Genomic DNA, 22,153 nt, shown 5'->3' with positions numbered 1-22,153 from the left:
GCCATGTGTCCACACTGAAAACTCCAAGTGGGCCAAATTCTGGCCTCAATGCACACACATAAGTCCCACTGACTGTAGAGGAAATGCATTCGCTTATCTGAGGGTGGGATTTGGTCCATTAACTTCAGTGGAAGTTCCACACAAAAGCCTCAAAACAAAAGTACTTAAGCACATGCTTAACTTAAAGCATATAGTTTCATGCTTAAGAGATGATAAAGTGCTTTGCTGAACAGGGATGGACTTACTCATATTCTTGAAATCAAACAAATGTTTTGCTGAATTGGGGTCAAAAGTAACAATTGGAAGATATTAGATTTAGGCAGCACCATAAAAAAAGTATTCCTGTATCTATCCAAGCTTGTTTTCTTAACAATACATTTGAACAAATCTCTCTTTTCTCCACTCTGTGACTGTGAATAGATATTTATCATCAAAATCAAAAGTGGGTGGAGGGAACAGGACTGAAATCTGGTTTGTAAATGAGATGTGTGCTGCACATAAACCCAAAAACCACAGCCCCTCCTTTTAAATGTGAAGCCCAACCAGCATTGCTTGCTATGGGAAAGCGTGGCACTGCAGTTTGAAACCATTCCCACATGTTATGAAGGCGGAAGAAGCCAACCCCACGTACCAAAAGGCTTATCATGGCTGCCTGGAAACCGAATTCTGTTGCCCAGCCATGAGCGATGTGTCACCATACTGGCAGACACTCAATATAAAAGGCAAAATGCGACCTTGTCCCTAAAGCACATGTGCTGTGAATTGCTTGATTCACTGTAAAAGAGTCTCCCTTTTGTTCTCAGAAATGTATCATCTTAAATTTTACTCTCCCTTTTTATCTCCCCCCAGGTGCAAATATTTCCATGCTCCCCTGTTATACCAATAAATTAAAAACCAGCAGGATCTTATTAAAGGGAAAAAGGCAAAATACCACATTTATTGAGAATATAGAAAGAATCATAGTAAGCAGTTAGTTACAGCTATAACATTCCATTCAATCTCATATTTATTCACACATTCATTCATACACACACACACACATAGGTTCTGCAAGGTTGTTATCATAGTTACCAGCCTTAGAGTTGCTCATGCCAAGCCACTGGCCAGGTGGCCTGGACATGAGGAGGGAGCAGGGCCTTGTCAGATGCTCATCTGATGCTCCTGGAAGTTGCTTTGCAGAATCAGACCCCAAAGTTCTCACTTTTTAGAGTCTATTTTTATAGGAATTTCTTCCTATGCCAGTCTATGGGAATTGCTTCATCATGCTGTTGCTGAATCAATCAGCAGATTGCACATTCCTGATGGCTCTGTGCTGCTAGATGTTATCTTGTTCTTTGGTTCTCCCATTCTTGAGGCTGTTGGGTGGATTCCAGTCTGCCCTCCAGGGGTCCTCTGGTTATTTCCACTTGACGCCTTCTTCAGCTGATGGACACTGGATTCTTAGGATGGCACCTCCCTGATCATTCAGTTATTATCCACACCAAGCATCCATCCACAGACATCCTCTATTTCTATTTTAATCACAATTGTTAATACAACAAAAGGGTGGGGAGTCTCTGGGTCCTGTTTCTGTTGTTAGAGTATTGCTTTGAGTCTCTTTCTCTCTGTGAATTGCTTTGAGAACAGACTCTGTCTTAGAAGGTACTAACACAATTAGCAGCTTGCAAGTTTCACACATAGAGGGAGAGAAACAGTACCAAAAACCAAGAGACCTCTTAATTAGTAACACCCTGGAATTTAAACTATGGGGAATCAAACTCATTTGTGATTTTAATACAGAACTTCTTTAATATGATCCAACATAATCCCCCTTTTGACACTAAGATTTATAATCGTCAGTGTCACTTTCTATGTAGCCTATTCAAGAGAAAGTACCGTGAGGCAATTTGAGTTTGTGATTCCAATTCATGCCACATACATGATCCTAGTGATGTATCTTTATGACAAGGTTCTGGGGCAACAGGCAAGGTGAGGCACACCCACTTTTGAGGAGTCCATTCGGTGCAACCTCTAGTGTCCAATAGCTTCCCTCCCTCCCCAGCCCACTGGCTCAAGGTCCAGGGTAGCCAGAAGGATCCCATGTGTAATATGGGGAGTGGGTTAACCTTCAATACCTTTGCCTCCAGGGACTGTTGGTGTGCAATTTTGACAACAATTTCTCCCATTAACAAGTCTGGTTTACAATACTGGAAACACATTGCATCCGTTCATATTGATAAGTGTCAAACAATGATCTCTTTCTTTTTTAACAAATGCATCAAACCCTTAATATTTCCCAATATGACCCAGAACATTTTGTGTTCCAAAGTAGCTAGGGCAAGTATCTGCATTTCAGTGCATCCCATAGCTATGGCTGTGTAGTTTCCTATTTCTAATTTTTTTTTTTTTTTAATGGATAAGCCATGTGGTAGTATTAAGCCATTACCAAAGATTCCATCGGCCTTTTAGGTTACCCAGACCAATTTGGACCAAGTCTACATTGGCATGTACTTGTTTTTATATCAGGCTGTCCTGTAGCTGGGACAGAGAGCTTAATTTATTTTTAAGTACCTGCAGGTCTTCAGTATATATATATATATATATATATATATATATTTTAAACACACAACAGTGCTAGCAACAAGACAAAACATAGAACACAAAACACAATTTCTATTGTGACAGTAGATTCATGGTATTGGGTTGCTTTTCAGCTGGCATCAGCTTTTCCTGATTTTCTGAAAGACAAAAAGAACATGTTTCTACCCCTTTTGGGGTGGCAGATTATTGCTTAAAATATTTCTTTTACAAATACCCTTGCTGATTGTAGGCAAAACGGAGGAATTGCCCCCACATTTTCCTGTTTTTGTTCTATAGGCAGGCCAGGTTTCAATGGCTTTTATCTTTTAAGGGTTATGGGGAAATTATCCCACTGTTTAGTCATTAAATCCATGAGTTTTCCTTCTTATACAGCAGACCAAGTTTATAATGTTTTTCCTGCTGTGTTAAGCTTTAAGTTTTATTTACAGGTAATAACTGAGAAGCATCATTACCATACGACCTTAAAGGGTTTTTCCAAAAATCATACACACTATATGTTGTTACAGGGATACTTATTATCATTAAATTTATTAAAATTATCTTGTTATCCCATGCCTTTTATTTAGACAATTTGTTTGCTGACCAGGTGTGTCCTTTATCTGCAGCTCCTTTGTGCTACTAGTTCTTTCCTTCCTTTATCATTTAGGTAATTTGCATTTTCACGGACACTTCCTGCTTTTGGATTTAAAGCCACCAGCAGCTCAGAGATTATCTTAAAAGGGACACAATCAACTTTCACCAGAGTTTTGATTACTTTTAACTTTAACTTTAAGCCCTTTGGAGCCCTAATAGCATTTTAATTAAGTAGCATGGTATGTTTGCATTTCTTTTGCCCCTTCTACAATATACCCTGCACATGTTCTGGGGCAAATGCACATTCCTTCCATAGTTTAACTTCTATAACATTATCCATATCAATTTTTACATAAGGTGTAACTATTTCTTTTTTTGCTTACAGAGTTTTCATGTACCTTTGTCAAAGTGACAGTCTGATTACTCAGAGCCATTTTAAGACTCAGTGTTTCTAACATTGCTTCTTTTTGTTTTGTGCACCTCACCCCTGCTGTTGCTTCAGAAGGGCACTGTCTTTTTTTAATTTTTTTTTTTTTACTACAACTCTCATCTGCTATTTTGTTACAAAAACAAACAAACAAAAAACAAACAAACAAACAAAAAGAATCCAGACTTTTTTTTCTAGTCTCCTGATTTTGACTGACCTGCTGTAGCCACAATTTAAAAACATTTAATCCCAAGGGGGATTATGTTGGATCATATTAAAGAAGTTCTGTATTAAAATCACAAATGAGTTTGATTCCCCATAGTTTAAATTCCAGGGTATTACTAATTAAGAAGTCTCTTGGTTTTTGGTACTGTTTCTCTCCCTCTATGTGTGAAACTTGCAAGCTGCTAATTGTGTTAGTACATTCTAAGACAGAGTCTGTTCTCAAAGCAATTCACAGAGAGAAAGAGACTCAAAGCAATACTCTAACAACAGAAACAGGACCCAGAAACTCCCTGCCCTTTTGTTGTATTAACAATTGTGATTAAAATAGAGCTAGAGGATGTCTGTGGATGGATGCTTGGTGTGGATAATAACTGAATGATCAGGGAGGTGCCAGCTTAAGAATCCAGTGTCCATCGGCTGAAGAAGGCGTCAAGTGGAAATAACCAGAGGACCCCTGGAGGGCAGACTGGAATCCACCCAACAGCCTCAAGAATGGGAGAACCAAAGAACAAGATAACATCTAGCAGCACAGAGCCATCAGGAATGTGCTATCTGCTGATTGATTCAGCAACAGCATGATGAAACAATTCCCATAGACTGGCATAGGAAGAAATTCCTATAAAAATAGACTCTAAAAAGTGAGAACTTTGGGGTCTGATTCTGCAAAGCAACTTCCAGGAGCATCAGATGAGCATCTGACAAGGCCCTGCTCCCTCCTCATGTCCAGGCCACCTGGCCAGTGGCTTGGCATGAGCAACTCTAAGGCTGGTAACTTTGATAACAACCTTGCAGAACCTCTGTGTGTGTGTGTGTGTGTGTATGAATGAATGTGTGAATAAATATGAGATTGAATGGAATGTTATAGCTATAACTAACTGCTTACTATGATTCTTTCTGTATTCACAATAAATGTGGTATTTTGCCTTTTTCCCTTTAATAAGATCCTGCTGGTTTTTAATTTATTGGTATAACACCCCCTCTCATCTCCATCCTTGAGGTTATCGCAGATTAGAAGGCGAAAAAAACGCACTCGCGATGACATGTTTTCCGAGCTCATGCAGTCCTCCTGCACTGATAGGGCCCAGCTTAATGCATGGAGGCTTTCAGTGTCAGAGGCCAGAAAAGCATTAAGTGAGCATGAAGAGCAGCGGCAGGAGGTGATGCTGAGGCTAATGGCGGGGCAAACGGACTTGATGAAGCATCTGTTGGAGCTGCAGGAAAGCCAACAAGAGCACAGACCCCCCCCTGCATCCATTGTATAACCGCCTGCCCTCCTCCCCAACTTCCATATCCTCCTCACCCAGATGCCCAAGAATGCAGCGGGGGGAGGCTCTGGGCACCCAGCCACTCCACTCCAGAGGATGGCCCAAGCAACAGAAGGCTGGCATTCAAACAGTTTTGATTTGTAGTTTGGCTACAAAAAGCAATGTGGCCTTGTCCTTCCCTCCTCCCGTCCTCCTCCACCCCACCCAGGCTACCTCGTCAGTTATCTCACTTTTTTTTTAATTAATAAAGAAAGAATGCATGGTTTCAGAACAATAGTTAGTTTATTTCCTTTGCCAGCTGTGATCGAAGGGGCGAGGGTGGTTGGCTTGCAGGGAATTAAAATCAACGAAGGGGGCGGGTTTGCAGCAAGGAGAAACACACACAGCTGTCACACCATAGCCTGGCCAGTCATGAAACTGCTTTTCAAAGCCTCTCTGATGTGCAGCGGGCCTACCTGTGCTCTTCTAGTCACCCTGGTTTCTGGCTGCTCAAAATCGGCTGCCAGGCAATTTGCCTCAACCTCCCACCCCACCATAAATATCTCCCCCTTACTCTCACTGAAATTATGGAGCACACAGCAAGCAGGAATAACAATGGGAATGTTGGTTGCGCTGAGCTCTAACCTAGTCAGCAAACAGCCCCAGGGAGCTTTTAAATGTCCAAAGGCACATTCTACCATCATTCTGCACTTGCTCAGCCTATAGTTGAACTGCTCCTTACTACTGTCCAGGGTGCCTGCGTATGGCTTCATGAGCCATGGGAGCAAGGGGTAGGCTGGGTCCCCAGGGATAACTATTGGCATTTCAACATCCCTGTCAAGGTTCCTTCCCCACTCTGAACTCTAGGCTACAGATGTGGGGACCTGCATGAAAGACCCCCTAAACTTATTCTTACCAGCTTAGGTTAAAAGCTGCCACCACCAAAGAGTTACACAAAGAACAGGGGAAGTGCCCACTTGGAAACGTCTCCCCCGCAAAATCCCCCCAAGCACTACACCCCCTTTCCTGGGGAAGGCTTGATAAAAATCCTCACCAATTTGCATAGGTGAACACAGACCCAAACCTTTGGATCTTAAGAACAATGAAAAAAGCAATCAGGTTCTTAAAAGAGAATTTTAATTAAAGAAAAAGTAAAAGAATCACCTCTGTAAAATCAGGATGGTAAATACCTTACAGGGTAATCAGATTCAAAACATAGAGAATCCCTCAAGGCAAAACCTTAAGTTACAAAAAGACACAAAAACAAGAATATACATTCCATTCAGCACAACTTATTTTATCAGCCATTTAAACAAAACAGAATCTAACGCACATCTAACTAGATAGCTTACTAACTCTTTACAGGAGTTCTGACCTGCATTCCTGCTATGGTCCCAGCAAAAGCATCACACAGACAGAGAAGACCCTTTGTCGTCCCCCCCCCCCCCCCCAGCTTTGAAAGTATCTTGTCTCCTCACTGATCATCCTGGTCAGGTGCCAGTGAGGTTATGCTAGCTTCTTAACCCTTTACAGGTGAAAGGGTTTTTCAGCTGGCCAGGAGGGATTTAAAGGTGTTTACCCTTCCCTTTATATTTATGACAATCCCCAATAGTAATTTTCTGGTCTGGGAAGTAAGTCCCTTCTTGCAACTGCTAGAACAGCTCTGAGTTCCTAAAGATGCGAGCGTCATGCACCTTTCCCACCATCCCACGTTGATGTCGGGGAAACGTCCCTTGTGATCCACCAGTGCTTGCAGCACCATTGAGAAGTACCCGTTGTGGGTTACGTACTGGTTGGCAAGGTGGTCCGGTGCCAATATAGGGATATGTGTTCCATTTATCGCCCCACCACAGTTAGGGAACCCCATTGCAGCAAAGCCATCCAGTATGACCTGCACATTTCCCAGAGTCACTACCCTTGATAGCAGAATGTCAGTGATTGCATTGGCTGCTTGGATCACAGTAGCCCCCACAGTAGATTCGCCCACTCCAAATTGATTCCCAACTGACCGGTAGCAGTCAGGCGTTGCAAGCTTCCACAGGGCTATAGCCACTCGCTTCTCAACTGTCAGGGCAGCTCTCATCTTGGTATTCCTGCACTTCAGGGCAGGGGAAAGCAACTCACAGAGTTCCAGGAAAGTGGCCTTACACATGCGAAAGTTTCACAGCCACTGTGAATCATCCCATACCTGCAACACTATGCGATCCGACCAGTCTGTGCTTGTTTGCCAGGCCCAGAATCAGGGTCCCACTGTATCAACCAGCCCCACTGCCACCATGATGTCCCAATTGTCACAGCCCCCCGTGCTTTCAGGAACGTCTGTGTCCATGTCTTCCTCACAATCGTCCTCGTGCTGGCGTCTGTTAGCCCGGTTCTGCACATACTCCAGGATAATGCGCAAGGTGTTTACAATGCTCACAACAGCAGCGGTGAGCTGAGCGGGTTCCATGCTTGCCGTGGTATGGTGTCTGCATGGGTAACCCAGGAAAAAAGGCGTGAAACAATTGTCTGTTGTTGCTTTCACGGAGGGAGGGTGGGGTGACTGACAACATGTACCCAAAACCACCCTCAACAATGTTTTTGCCCCATCAGGCATTGGGAACTTAACCCAGAATTCCAAGGGGGCAACGGAGACTGTGGGAACTGTGGGAGAGCTACCCACAGTGCACTGCTTCATAAGTCGATTCTAGCCACGGTATTGAGGACACACTCTGCCGACTTAATGCGCTTAGTGGGGACATACAAAATCTACTGTATAAAATCAGTTTCTAAAAATCGACTTCTATAAAATCAACCTAATTTCGTAGTGTAAACATACCCTTAGTGCACAAAGGTGAGCTCCATCCATCAACCGCCCCTGCTTAGTTTGCACAAGGAGGACTAATCACATAGCTGATACCAAATCAAGTGATTGCTTTATATCCTTTCAGCCAATGATGTAAAACCAAATGACAAAGCAATGTAAAAGCAACGCAGATAGTGAGCCAACAATTGTTACAGCAAGAGAAAGGAGCAGAAATCTATTCAATTTACTGGCTTACGCAACCCCTGAAGTTCCAGACCAGGTCATAACAAGCCGTGCAATGAAGCAAAGAAACGATAATATCTCAGTTTGAGCTGGGCATGATTTCACACACAAGAGAAAAAAAGGTTTTGTTTCTAACTCCCAACATCTTTACAAGAAAATGGCAGTGTCAGGGAATCTCCACTGTTTGCTGCACATTAACAATGACTTCAAATGCTGACAGTAACACTGGGCTAGTCTCAGATTTACCCCAAATTCACATTACTTGTCTGGTTCATCACATTAATCTGGGGGAACATAGTGTCCCTTCTTAGTATCCAAGTTTACACCTCTATCCTTTCTTTTTGGGATCCAGAAATTTCTGATTACCAACAGTGGACCTAATCATGAGAGGAGTTGTGTACCCCAAGAGGGGGCTGTGCAGGTCATCTGCTATCAGTGTCGGTAATTGAATACATTATTTTAATTATTCCATTTTAGAATCAGTGGGAGCTGAAGGCTCTCAGCCCCTTGCAGCATTGGGCCCAATATTTTTCTTTGCCATGGTTTTGGGTTGGATAAATTTTGAGCCCTTTTGCTTTACTTGCAGGGATTCAAATATTTTCCCTCCCAGAGTTTGATGCACACAAACTAGAATGTTAGTGCAGACTAGGGTGCACTCGATCAGCACTAGCATACGTGTATGGTGCAACCTAGAATGTCTCGCCAGAACAGATGTTTTCTCTCTGATCCACTTGCCAGGGGACTGGCACACGCATAAACTCACACACAGTTCCACTTCAATGAAAATAACGCAACGCAGTCATGTAAATATGAACATAAAAAGCCACGGTCTCAGCTATGTCAGAGGAAACTTATTCTAACACAGTTGAATGGTATGTACAGGCTGAGGTAATTTCATTACTTAAAAAAAAGAGAACGAGACTGGAGAAGGCTCTGTACAGCCAAAGGCATATGCAAAATTTCACAGAGACTTCAGATGCTAAAAGATTTTGGAACATAAGCATGTGTTTTCTTGTAAGAAAGGAAGTAACTGGCTCAATGGGGGTTTTTGTGACACTGCCACTCCTTGCTGGTCTCAGGGGACACGGCACATACAAAAGTGCCAGCACTAGTGCTAGTATTTCAGTCATCCCTCCCCCTTACATGCCCCCTCACCTCCTTTTGCCCCTCCACGTTAGATTCTATGGGACTGGAGGTTAGCGCTGCAGCACTTTTCCAGCAGGAGAGTGGCATCAATTCCTACAGGACTGTGGGCAGGGAGGTTTATTTATTTTTTGTATTACAGTTGCAACAGATAAGAGATATCAGGGGTGGGGTCACCTTTTGGAGTGGAGATTGCTGTGTGAAGGGTGTCTGTCCCCATGAATAGAAGGAGTTGGGTGGTGTGGTTTTTATCCACTCAGAATGAAAGGAGCTGGGGGGGAGGAACAGAGGTATGCCCCCTTAACATAGGCTGATGGGGAGAGAGGAAGAATCACTCATTCTTGTATTAAGAACAGTCTGCCTGACTTCTGATACCAGCATTCATTTCCAGATCATGGAGCATGCCCAGTAGGGATGGCCTGGTGGCTGGGGTGACCCCCTTGCATCATACCTCAGTAGAATAGGTGCCATCTTGTTTTCTGTCCACCCTATCTCCTCTCCTTTTCTGCCTCTGCTGTCTCTGTTCTTTCCCCGTCCTCTGTATTTTGCTCTTACTTGCTTTCAAGATACCTCAATGCTAGTATCAAGATACATTGAGATCCCAGAACTGTGGGACTACTGTGAACCCTTAACTCTCCAGTCTGGGGTGTCAGTCACAAAGCTATGCCAGTGATAAGCAGCAAACCCCTCCAGGTGCTGTGATCACTCAGCCATCAGTATGTGGAGCCCCACACGCAGCTAAATTGCATGAATGCTCCCTGAGCCACTCATGAATCATACTGAGAAAGGCACCAGTCAATCACTCCAGTCCCCAGCCTTGCACCCTAGAAATTTACCATCTTACACTGCTCAAGACTCCCTTGGACAGTGCAAACCCATTAATTAGTTCAGGGTAATGGACATGCAATACCTTTGTTAACCTGAGCTGAGATTCCACAAGCACTTCAACCAAACTCACGCTGTTGGTAAAATATAAAACAGACTTATTAACTACAGAAAGAGAGATTTTAAGTGATTAGAAGTAGCAGGCATAGAGATCAAAGTTGGTTACCTAATAAACAAAAATAAATTTGCAGTCCAAATTCTAACTTTAACAGACTAAGCAAGATTTGAATCAAGCAGTCTCTCACCCTAATAGATTTTACACGCAGTTTGTAGTTCTCAATACTCAGACTGAACTCCTGTCCAGCCTGGGACCAATCTCTCTAGTTCAAAGTCCAGCTGTTGAGATGGGGGGGAGGGGGGGTGAAAGAGACCAAGTGATGATGTCACTGTCCCTCTTTTATACTTTCTTCCAGCTGCTAGAAAGATCCTTGCTGTGATGTGGGGGTCAGGCAGTTCCCATTGCATACATGCCCTCTCTGAAAAGCCTCTGGGAGAGTGGATTCTTCTTGGTGGGCCATTAATGCCTGTCTGGCCAGTGATAGCTGCTCCTTTGTCACTAATGAAAGGCCAGCTATGGGTGTCTCCCAGCCTCAAAACATATTTCAGTAACACATATAGCAATACTTCATAACTTCACATATACTGATAGCACATACAATCCAACAGGATATTAAGGTTCAACAGACCAAGACTTTCAAAATGATACTTCACAAGGCATGCACTGTACAAACATATCTTAATCACATCACAGAGGTGAATGTGGGGATTCCAGGGTGCTACTTTGAGGTACAGAGTGTCACAAAGTTTCTGATCCTCTGGAAAATTATTTAATCTGAACAGGCTGTCATCTTCCATGAAGCTCTTTGAGGCAATTATTCATGAGCTGCTGTATGCCAATGGTAGTTCTTTAGAGGCACATACTCTAGAAGATATTAAATAGATCATAGACAGATTCACAGAGTCTGCAGAAAGGGATGGGTGGACAATGAGTCTGAAAAAGGCAGCAGTCGTATATCAGCCTATGTCCGTACACAAAACTAAAAGTCTCCATCAGCACCACCAGCTGAATGCTATTACGGAATTTCTCTGTCTTGGTAATACATTGGCAAATGATGTTACTATAGACAAGGAGCAGACATTTCATATCAACAAACCCAGTTCATCATTTGGCAGACTATCAGGCAGAGTCTGGCAGCAACATGATATTGAGCTTCAAACCTTGTCAAAAGTCTATAAAGTGGTTGTGCTGTCCAACTTGTTGTATGGGTCTGAGACCAAGTGATGCAAGAAGCACATTAAGCTTCTAGATAAGTTCCAGTTTTGACATCTGCATGCCATACTCTGCATCAAATGGCAGGATAAAGTTACCAACAATGAGGTTCTGGAACGTAGTCACTCCACAGGGAATGGATTGAAGCCATGCTTATCACCTCATAGTTATACTGGGCTGGTCATGTGTTGAGGATGCACAACACCAGAATGCCAAAGTAGTTGCTGTATGATGAACTGAAAATGGGCCACCACATACAAGGTGGCCAGAAGAAACATGTCAAGGTTGCACTGAAGCATAACTTGAAACAGTGCAACATTGACAGCTGGGAGTTGTCAACAACACACAGATCATGCTGGCAAGCAGTAGCCAGATAGGGGGTCGCCCAGTGCAAGATTAACTGCCGTATGGATCTTGAGGCACAGAACAGAGGTGAGCCGTAAACAGCGGCACACTCAGCAGGCACAGATTGTAATGCCTTCCTCAGCATCAAGCTTCCTATGCACTTCATCAGTCTTTTTAGCCACAATCATACTCACAAGACATAAACCCATCATCAGCATTGTCTTCAGCCACAAAGGACAACAACAACAATGTTGCTTTCCTGTTTTTGTTCTTTTGTTCTCATTTTGTGACTTTTCTTCCCCATTGTTCATTCAAACAGAAGGCTACACAACACTTGACTAGGGAGGTCCATTGGTGACCCCATAAGGCCACTATCCAGCGCTCTTTCGGCATAGCTGAATGTCATGGGAGCAGAGAAGAGACGCTTGGGTTTGTGGGCAGCTGCCTGAGCCTGCAGCCCTGAACTTGTGAACAGGGGCTGTCTACAAAAGACGCTGCTGTGGAAGCAGGGACAGAAGGTGGGTGGCTTTCAAGGAGCTACCCCAGGCATTACTCACAGTCCCAGCAGAGCACATGTGGAGGAGATCGAGGGTCATGAAACTTTCTTTACTGTTGTTCTCCTCTGTGTTCCATGCTGTTATTTTCTTCTGCCTCTTGCTCCTCCCTGGACCAATCTGGGGACACCTGGATGACAGATACTGACTCCTAAGTTCACCCAGCATGTAGCACAGTGAAGGTAAGCCCAGATGGCCTTGCACAAGCATGTTAGAAACAGCCTTTTTGGTGTGCTCCAAGGTTGGCGTGTCAGAGTGTAGCGAAGAATATAATACAGCATCAGAGGACATTAATAACCTGAAGTTTCACTTCCAGGAATTCTGTGTCTCAGTTTTGGAGCATAGATATCAAGTCTTACAAGTGACTATGCTGTCATGGATCTCCAGTAAGTTAATTTTCAAATATTTGAATTGATCTCTGTCTCCTAGGAATGCATGGTAGGCAGAATTCAGAACGCCTAAAGTTTTGCACATTATATAATGAGATTTCACAGACACATGAGGAAGATTATTATTTTTTCCCGTCTAAACTGGATTACATTGAGGAATCACAGCAATTCAAGTGAAGTATTTGTGTTGATTTTCCAATAACTGCAGCAATAGCTTCTAAAGAGTTTAAAGAACCAATCTGACTCTGTGGAAGATCACTGGCTATATAGTAAGGCATTGATACAAGAGTAACAAGGCCTGGCAACCCAGAAGTTATTCATCTTTTCCCATGCCCAGGGACAGCTTTCTAACAAAATGATCTAGGACAGCTTTCTAACAAAATGGCAGAAACCACTATAACCTAGGAAAAATTCTGGCTATCTAATGACAGAGTATGTAGGAATCACCTAGCTTACTACTGAAGTGTGGCAAGTATTAATGAACTCACAGCAATTCTGCACACAATGTAGGCTCAGGAAGAAAAGAATACTATGTGCTATTGAAATTGCAGGGGCAGCTGAGTAAACAGCATGTAATTACACTTCCTGGAATTTGGTCAGATCACCAGAGCTGGCAGTCAAGCTATGCTAATACTACAGGGTTTGATGCACAAGGTACAGCAGTTCACTTGCCCAGGATTAGCATCAAGGATGATCTAATATCTTTGCTTTCCTTTCAGTTCTGAACCAAAATCTCCAATGATATCTTCCACCTCTTGCCCCCCCTCAGTCTAGACTTACCCCTCATCAGCCTAGACTTACCCTCCAGCTTCCCTCACCTTAACTCTGATAGCTTTTTTGGTGGGAATGGGACATAGTGGCCTGCTCCATTGCTCTTAATTTGTGGTTATGTGGCACTCCAACAGGCCTTCAAGGGACTGAGTGGACACTCGCTCTGCAGAGAGTCCTTTGGGATCTATCTTGTGTGGGCCACAGCACCTCCAGGCCTTAGAAAGATTGGAGGCTCAGGGTGCAGCACATCCTTACATACCATACATGGAACAGCTATGGGATAGAGATGTCCCCTAATCCCTAGTGTTTATTAGGGATTATTGTGCATCATTCCTCTGTCATCATAATCAACAGCCAGCTCACAGAGTTACCCTAGCTACTATGAAAGGGATTATTCATTGTCCCTGCCCATTCATTTATTCTATGAGCTGCTGGTAAATGGAGTGTTTTCATGGTCCCTTCCTCCCTTTGCTCCTCAAAAGACACTAACAAATTGCCAGAAGCAGCCCAGTCAGTCTCCAAATAGCCTGCGGGAGGAAGAAGCCATCTTGTGTCCCCTTTAGGTTTGGTATGTGAACCATCCAACCACGTGTTCAGCCCACTGGACTCCTTGTGACAATATCAGAGATAAGTAGGAGATCCTGAGGCTTGCTGAGGCAGTGCTAAAATTGGAGGGAACAGCTAGGCTATTTTATCTGCAACACTCAGCCTGCATCTACAAAACCTTTCACAAAGGTGAGCTAGGGCCTGAGAACCCAACAACCCTAAACACAGGCTGTGATCATGTGGGTCCAGGGTCACTGTTTCACATAATTTTAGTTATCACATCAATTCTTGGAAATGGTGCCTTCAGAAAACAGTCCCATAGGATTTTTATTGTCAACAAGTGGCTAGAAAATCTGTTCATTATCTCAACAAAATGTAACTAACCCTCTTCCCTTCCCTGTAACACCTGACAAGCACACAGGTTCAATACTGACTTGGGAGGATCCCTCAGTCACTAGCACCAACTGGGATTTCCTTCGCTGTCCCCCATCCAAGTACCAATCCCGTCCAATGGTCCTAAGTGTCTGAGATCACAGTTCAGAGTGATATTGCTATAAATTCTTTCGTTTTGGACACTGCTATGGAATATTGTAATATATACAAGAAAGTGTTCATGGGGCTGCAATTCTCCATCATGTTAGGTCTTTTGTTGCTTGAGATGTCTGTTTCAAGTGTCCACTGAGCATTCACTCGGTTTTGCATTCTGACCAAACAGCAAGTTTTTGCACCTTCATGGTGCTGGTCTGGCATATGTTCCAGCAACAGGGAAAAAGCATTTCACACAGATCCCATTAATCTTATACACACGGAGTGGGAGAGTGAGCAGCTTCTTGGCTGGGCTCTGACCCAGAGGAGCCAGTGCATGAACAGAAAGTGGTATTGTAAAAGCAGAATTTGCAACAATCTAATCCAATGTTCTTACTAAGCATTTTGCTGGAACAGGTAGAACACAATAACACCTTATAATTTAAATCAGTGCTACAGAACCATTGTTCATTGCTTGGTTTATATTTAGCAGAGGCTGATGGACACCCTGTAATTTTATGACAAAGTGTATTACTCCTATTTTCTCCTAACAGAAATGGGTTTTGGGGGCTGTGACTTTTGTTTCTGCTAAGCTTTTTCACAGAGCTGCATTTGAAACACTTCTCATGAACAACTGAAAATTATTGATGTCCCTACTGAGCTGAACAAAATGTCAAGCTCATTTTGTACTTTGTGAATACTTACATGGGCTGTGGGAGGAGATCTCCAAAAAGCACCAGAGCTCCTTCAAAGGCATCTGCTTCATGTCCTAGAGTTATGAGAAAATATTAATTCAAATAACACCGTGGTGGAACTCTGATCTTGCCTGTTTGCATACGTCAACCCTGCCTTCAAGGGTAGATAAATTCAACAAAGCTTTGTATTATCATTGCTACCATCACAGGAACTTCTAAATACTATATATAGTCAAATCCAAAGAGCAAGAAATGTTCCCACCAACTTCTCCCCCTATGGTTCAGAGGCTGCTGTGAAAAGCATCAGCCTGCAATTATATTTTCAATTACAGCAATTGCTCATATTTTCCATATCTCCATTTTCTTCAACTTTCCCTGGGGAATGACTTTATGCACCTTTAAATTATTTGATTCTTTATTAAAACCAAGTACCTGACAAGCTGGAACTTAGGGAATCTGTCGAGTGTTTTTCTGTAACCTGATAAGCTGACTCAGGTGGCTAGAGATTTCCAGCAGAAGGCATAACTGTAATAGCACTTTAATGAGCATATGAGTGATTATCACCTCTTAGAATTACATGAAGTAATTGCTTTTAATTCAGATGATCCCAGAGCCGTGAAAGCTGGGATTTCTTTATCAGATGGTGTTTTCTTTCTAGCACTGAAGAATACCCATGGCATTTCCATAGTTAATTGCATGAACATCTACACAGCTACACAAATCGACCCTACTATACTTTCCATTAGCAGAGGTTTTGAAACACTGTTGGGAACTAAAGTTTGAGGTGAGCAGGCAGAGCTTCATGAAACATCAAGAGAGGTATAATTGTTTTCTTTCTTCTTCATTTTGCTGTTTACACTGAGGTTTTTAGCTCTATGGAATGTGCCCAGTTGCCACTGTAACAGGTGCACTGTATATAAATTATTAAAATAAATAATCTCTCCTTGTTTATTCTGCTGATCAAAATGGAAACTGTACAAACAAAATTCTAGATGTTTTCCATTTTAAATGTACTTCCAATAGTCATAAGATAAACATAAATAAAATAGGCAGGGGCCATACCATCAATAATAATTAAATGAATACTAAATACCCTGCTAATCAAACAGTAATTTTGGTTAACATCAATGGAAGACACACACACACACACCAACCCACCATGGGGACTGCTATATAGCAGTGATTTTTTTTAGGTTTTTCAGAGTAAAACATGTTTTACAATGATGGAATCTGATCCTGTGCATTTTACTCAGGCAAAACTCCCAAACTGGCTGCAGTTAGCATCTTACCGATGGAAGGAGGGCAGGTTTGGGACCATGAGCTGGATAATAACTAGGGATGGACAAAACTGATGAAAACCTGTATGTGAAAAAATGCATGAGATTTTGAATTTATTTTGCATGATTAATTTAGCAAATATAATAAAATAAAATAATAATAAAAAAAATAATATAAATGCTTGCTATGGGAGCAGAGAGGCCCAAAATCCAATTCTTTCCTCTATCACTGCCTAGCCTTAATAATAACTGATATAAACATTAATTTAAGACCTGATCCCACAAAGACTTGCAATTGCTTAACTTTAAGCCTTGCATAGCTTAAACTCCCAAAAGCCCCAGCGCGAAATTGCAAACAGCAGAATAAATAAATAGGCTAGAGTAAAACTTGAAGTAAAAGTGAAAACTCAGCAAGTAGCTTGTTCAAATCTCTCTTCAATTTCATTGCACTCCCTGTAGGCTGGTGAGCTGGGCTTGTCTCTCACAGGCTCTCCCAGTGTCCCATTCTTTTAATATCCATTTAGCTTTTCTAGCTTTCTAGATGCCTTTGAGTTGGAGAAAACATTTAGGACTGTTCCCTGAGTGGGTACACAAGGTAGGTAGACAGGCCAGCTGTGAGTTTTTTATTTAATGTGTAAACATACCCCAAAAGGCTTTTGATCTCTGCACTCCAGGAATGCAAATGTAACCCTTCTGCCAGGCCGAGCTGATAGCAGCAAGGGCCGGGTTCAGTACACAGGGGTTCCCTCTCATCAAAGCAAATGCAAAACTGGCTCGAGCCCCCACCCAGTGACCTCAGAAAATCTTACACACACCCCTGGGTGCCTCAAAGAGGCAATACTTCCCCTCTCACAAGCACAGAGTCTCGGTGTAGCAGAGAATCTTTAATAACATGAGGTAAACGACATCAGCATTAAATTGGGAAAACACCACAACTAGGTTTCATCAACCAAACCATGAGCAAAGACACACCCCACCAAATTGGGCCATGTCCTTTCCCTCGGGTTCTTGAGTCCCACAACCCAAACATCTCTTGAGTCCAGCAATCCAAAAATCACCCAAAGTCCAAAAAGTCCAACAACCCCAAAAGTCCAGCCCCAGAGTTCAAAAGTTCATCTGCAGAGTGTTACTCCCCAGTCTAGGTAAAAATGTGCTTGGGGGTTGGGGGGGGAGAGAAGAAGAGGTAAGGGGCACCTTACGTGACCTGAAGCTGACTGCCCCACAGGGCTTCACTCTGAGCCGCTCCAGAAGCCCGCTCTGTTCTGCTTGCAGTCCCACAAACTGCTCCGCTCCACCAGCCATCCCATGAACTGCTCCGCTCTGCTCCGCTCCCCCATGAACTGCTCTGGCAGCTCCTGCCATCCCATGAACTGCTCCACCAGCCCATCCACGAACAGCTCTACTGCACTCTAGATCTTCAGGCTCCCCACAGTGCTCAGAGATTTCAGCTCTTAGTAATTTTAGCTCTTTAGTGATTTCAGCTTGTAGTAGTGGGAGCCAAAGTGAATTCAGCACAGTACCTGTAACTAGACTCTTAATAGACCCAAAATTAGCTCTGACATTCCACAGTGGAGAGAGACAGAGGTGCAATTAATGTTTCAGACCCTCACAAAGGGGCCCACACCACCAGGTACTAATACCTGTCCCCAGCCTCTCTCAATTCACAGAGTTTTGGAACCGATGTCCCTTGCCTAGCGAGTGCTACTTAGTAGATGGCGAGTCCCTCCATCATAACAAAAGGCCAAGTACAGTTCCACTGTCCTTGATTCCCGTAATCAGGGTAGTAACAATTTATTCTTCCTGCCCCAATAACAGAGACACTGGGGATCCCACAGCAGCCAAAGTGACCATTTGGGCAGCTATGGCCTCATTCTAGGCTGGGTGGGTGTGCCTATGCAAATGAGATCAGCCCCTGAAGTTCTTTTCCACAACTTGGCACACCTCACCACCAGATGTCAGGGTGGAGCTCATCCTCACTCTGCTTACACAAAGACTGGAGGTCACAGACATCAATGTCAGACACACCAAAGGAGGCAAGGGGGTCCTGGGCCAGCTCACCCTTCCTACTCCCCCATCACACCAGCTAGTAGAAGTGTCCCTCTGCGCCTCAAAAGTACTATGCCTCATAAAAGGGTGTTGCATCAGCCATGCTCCAGTGCTGAACATTAAAAATTAATCATCATTTAGGACTCTACAATATTTGATATAAAGCATACCTGTGCAGATGCAGTATATTGTTTTTACACACAATCATACACTTTTCAGGACACCGTAATGCTTCCCCGCAAATAATCCAGATCATGTTTCTCAACACCCTTAAAAAAGGATCCTAATTCAATTTCCTAGTGGACCATTTCTTATAAGGTAGTGTGCTCTCCTCAGAAGACAGGAACATATGGGCTACATGATACAGTCCCTCAGAATACAGAAGGTAATCTGTTTTCCAGGCCATATCCGAGCCATGTCTGGGTGTGGAGTGGAGTGTGGAGTGGAGAATGGGTGTGCAGTGAAGAATGCACTGTACTCTGTGTTAGAGGCAGATTCACTGCCTCAACCATCAAACCAATAAGCAAAATATTTACAATTAAATTAATGTCAAAAGCATGAAACAAACTAACCAATAGCAGTGACATTTTCTTTTAAAAGCTCAGGGGAAGCTCAGTGTGTCCAGGTCAGAATGTGAGCCTTACATCTGAATGCTGTGACTTCCTAAGGTTTACACCATTTGAAGAATGAATTACATATTTTTTGTTGGGAAATATTACTTTTTAAAAAAAACTGGAAATCCAGCTTTGTCAAGTAATATAAATTGCACATACAGGTCTGTGTAAATGCCGTTCGTATGGATTATACAGACAGACAACAAAGGAGAGAGTGGTAAACCAATAGCCAAAGGGTGAGTAAAAAGTAAAAATACTCAACAAAAAGAAATGGACAGAAAATGGAAGGATGTGAAAGGAAAACAAAAGTAAGAAAGGCTGAGGGACAAATTCTGCCTGGCCCTAGGTGGGTGTGCAAGAGGGTGAGAGAAAGTACAGGGAGCCTGTTCCCACGGTGTCCCTGGGGTCTGAGCAAAAGCCCCCTGATGCCGAGGGAAGCCTTTCCATAGACTGGATCAGACGGTGGAGGAAGTGGCCATAATTTCAATGTCTGCCCTCGGGAGTGATGGGGCTGCCCAGCTAGTCTATATGTGGGTTGAATAGGCCACAGTTTTCAAAAAATGGCCCTAAATTTGGGGTCTTAATATCTGGGGGCTAAAGCTGAGATCTCCTAGGGTCCAATCTTCAGAGGTGCTGAGAACTTCCATTTCCCATTGACTGTACCTGGAGTTGTGGGTGATCAGTTCCTTTGAAAAATCAGTGTTTAGGAGTCTGAAATTGGGCACCCAAAAACTGAAGCACTTAAAATAAGTGTTCATATTTCTAACAGCTGTAATCCTGGAGAACCATGTGAGCATGCGAGTGGTGCTGGGGCCAAAGCCAATGTAGAGGAATAGGGCTTCTGTATGAATGGCCCTGATCTTCAGATCACGGGGATCTGCCAAATTTGGGTATAGGTACTGCAACTTAACAATCGCCTACCTCCAACATACACTGTCCAATGGGACAGTCTCCACAAAGGGATCCTCATAGAGATTTCCTCTCCCTGATCCCCCTCATATGGGTTTGTCCACATGAGGGATGACCTAGGAAGATCAGTCAGCAATCCAGAAACATTCCAAGTAAAAGGTTATGGAGGAGCCAAATCCTGATCAATGGAACACTCGCTCTGTGAACTGTCAGTACTACTTATAAAACACACGGAAATTCCATAACACAAAAACTATATTAAAATATCTTACCCTTAATTACCGATGTGCAGCTCATTATTTCAATGGGGTTGACCAGGTGGAGCTGAAGAAAGAGTTGTCCCTAAAGATTTAACAGAAACACGCACAGAGTCTAAGCCAGTTCCCATTGAAGTCAATGGAAGTCTTTCCAGTGACTTCAGAGGGAACTGGAACAGGCCTACAAGCCAGGAAATTCAATGATAAAAGCTGAAAATTGCACCACTTTGAATTTTATGATTTATTCCAGCTCTCTCCCGGGCAAAAATTATCAGAGTCAATGAGAAAGTACAGAGCCAGATGAGGAGCATGTACAGTATATTGCCAAGTCTGTGTTTTTCCCACAGCTGCTCCTTTCTGTGTATATCTGTGCTGCAGCATTCCACGTGACACATAATGAAACAACATAATAAGTCACTTTCACTATACAGCCAGTGCTTATTGAAAATATAAAACAGGAGCACAGCAGTGTGTTTTAAAAGTCTGTTTTCATTTTCAGATAATTTTATTAAGAAGGAGCAGTTACTTTTCCTGTACAGTAATGGAGCTCTTCAAGATGTTTGTCCCTATGGGTCTCCACTTCAGGTCTGAATGTGCTCCATGAGCCTTTGATTGGAGACTTCTGGTAGTAGTGCCTGTGAGTTCTGCACTTGTGCCTTAGCTATCCTCATGCACCATACTGAGGGTATATAGGGCAACATCAGATGAACATCCCTCAGTTCTTTCTCTATTGCAAAGTCCTGGCAAAACAAGGACCCCAAAGCAGAGGGGAAGGAGGGCAGGTAGTGGAGCACCCTTAGAGGCAAACACCTTGAAGAACTCCAGTTACTGTACAAAGGTAAGTAACCTCTCCTTCTTCTTTGAGTAATGTCCCTATGGGAGCTCCACTTCTCCTGAACAGCACTCCCTACTAGAGGTGGATTCTTTGGAGCCTGGTCTAAGACTGACTGAAGAACAGCAGGGGAGAGATCTCTGTGCTGTCTGTGATCGGCTAAATGTTCTTCTGTTTTCAGGGTGTAAATACCAAGAAAGCAGATGGTGGCACTTGAGTCCTTCAAGTAGTGCAAGAACCCATCAGCAGAGTCACTACAAAACTTCAGTCCACCAAAGGGGAGATCCTTGATGTTGTGGTGGACCTTTCTCCAGATTCTTGAGGATTGCAGCCACGATGCACAGCACTAAATAACTGCTGTGAACATGAACTGGGCTGCTGTACTGAATGTGCTTACAGTGCTGTCCTGGTGATCAACTCTCCTTACATAAGAACATAAGAGTTGCCATACTGGGTCAGGCCCTGGCCATCTTGCCCTGTATCCTGTCTCCAACTATGATGCTTATCAGAGCTTTGGGGGGAGTGTAAAGAACTGGGCAATTATGGAGTGTTCCACCCGTTTTCCACTCCTGGCTTCTGGTAATGTTTGCATCCCTGATCATCTTGCCTAATAGCCATTGATGGACCTATCCTTCATGAATTTATCCAGTTCTTTAATTTTTTGTCCTCGTTATACTTTTGGCCATCACAACATCCCATGGCAATGAGTTCCACAGGCTAGTTGTGAGCTGTGTGGAAAAGTATTTCCTCTTGTTTGTATTAAACTTGCTACCTACTAATTTCATCAGGTGACCCCTGGTTTTTGTATTGTGTGAAAGGGTACATAAACTTCTCAATGCACTTTTTCCACATCATTCATGATTTTATAGACTCTCTCATATTCCCCATTTGTTGTCTCTTTTCTAAGATGTCCATCTCTAATTTTTTTAGTCTCTCCTCATATGGAAGCCATCTCAGACCCTTGATTATCTTTGTTGCCCTTCTCTGAAACTTTTTTAGTTCCACTATATTCTGAGAT

The sequence above is a fragment of the Chelonia mydas genome, chromosome 2 (assembly GCF_015237465.2).
Source record: "Chelonia mydas isolate rCheMyd1 chromosome 2, rCheMyd1.pri.v2, whole genome shotgun sequence".
NCBI classification, from domain to species: Eukaryota; Metazoa; Chordata; order Testudines; family Cheloniidae; genus Chelonia; species Chelonia mydas.
Note: the sequence above shows the minus strand (reverse complement) of the source record.